The sequence below is a fragment of the Triticum aestivum genome, chromosome 3A (genome assembly GCF_018294505.1).
Source record: "Triticum aestivum cultivar Chinese Spring chromosome 3A, IWGSC CS RefSeq v2.1, whole genome shotgun sequence".
NCBI classification, from domain to species: Eukaryota; Viridiplantae; Streptophyta; class Magnoliopsida; order Poales; family Poaceae; genus Triticum; species Triticum aestivum.
Window position 1 is genome coordinate 108690991 of NC_057800.1, and position 1502 is coordinate 108692492.

Sequence of the window (1502 nt, forward strand, 5' to 3'; positions counted from 1 at the left end):
AATATAAGTTCGCGCTTCCACGTTTCGGATTGAAATATCTGGCGGCCCCAATTCCAGCCCTGCAAAATCTCTCTTCTCCACCGTCCCTTCCGCGCCCAGATTGCTCAAATCCCTAATTCGCCGCCAACCCTCGAATCGCCCCTCGTCTCATCTCTTTCCCCATCGTTCCCCACCTCTGTGCCGGACGACGACGACGAAGACGACGGTCGCGCTTCACCACCGCACTGGAGCTACCTCATCTATGCCCTCGTCCACCGCACCGGGTGGTCCACCGACAACGTCGGTCGCCGCAACCGACGTGCCTCACAGACACCGAGTTCCACCGCATCAGGTGCGCTTCACCGATGATGTCTCCCAGCTCACCGGGGCTACTTCACCGAGCACATCATCGAACCTCCGCCCCCCGAGGCCGTTGGGGCTTCACCAACGGTCTCGTCCACCGCATCATAGCGCTCCGCTGCCACTCAAGATCTGCAACCATGCGTGGCCAGCCAGCGCATCACCCTCAACGGCTCTGAAGTGACCCGCACTCTAGCTAGGCGAGCATGCCCAAACGCCGGCCCGAACTAGGTATCCACACATCACTCCCTTGTGCACTGTTCCGACGATGTTTGGGTATCCTTTCACTGCTCTCTTAGCTTACACGCCTATGCAACTCTGACCTTAACTCTTATTTCTTCTGAAGATATCATCTGAAACAAGCAAATCCATATTTTAGCGAAGCATGACGGCGCTAGGGGATCTGGTACACATCCTGCACACCCGTATAACCTTGTAAGTATCTGTCCTCCGGTACAACATCAAGGTCGATTCCTCTTATTTGATCAACCATTCGCCGTGTCAAAAATGCAGAGGGGGATGCAAGGAGCACAAGGCCTGCACATCCAAGCAAGTGGTAACATGGACTTGTACATGGAACATCCCAAGCGCAATCAGAGCTGCAGTGAGCCTGTACAACGAGCTAGCGTAAGTCCCTGCATTTCATTTAATTCGTACTGGCATTCGTGTATGATTTGTGTGCAGTGGCTGATCCACGAATTTAAGTTACCAGGGGCGAACATTTAACTTAAAAAATACGAAGGCACTTGCACTCTGGAAATCAACATAACTTGAGAAATGTGAAGCTACATGCACTTTGAAAACTAGCTAATGATCCAAAGTAGTTCGGATTATAAACACTAAATGATGCAAGCACCAAAAAACACAAAATGCAACATGGTGTACAAGGACTACAAACATGGTCTATACCTGCTTGAATTATTCATTCTCTAGCTGAAAATATCGAAGTGTAATTGCACGTATAACCAGTGCGCAAACTACATATCAATATATCTATCCTGCACAAGTATGCCAATAGTTTCAAACAACATATTAGAAAAGTATTTATGCTATGTTGTCATGATACGGGGACTTTCTGGTAGATGGCCTCGATGTTTCCTCAAGCTATGAAAATGCACTATAATTTGCTTGTCATCAATGCCTGCAAATCTCTGTCTCTCTCA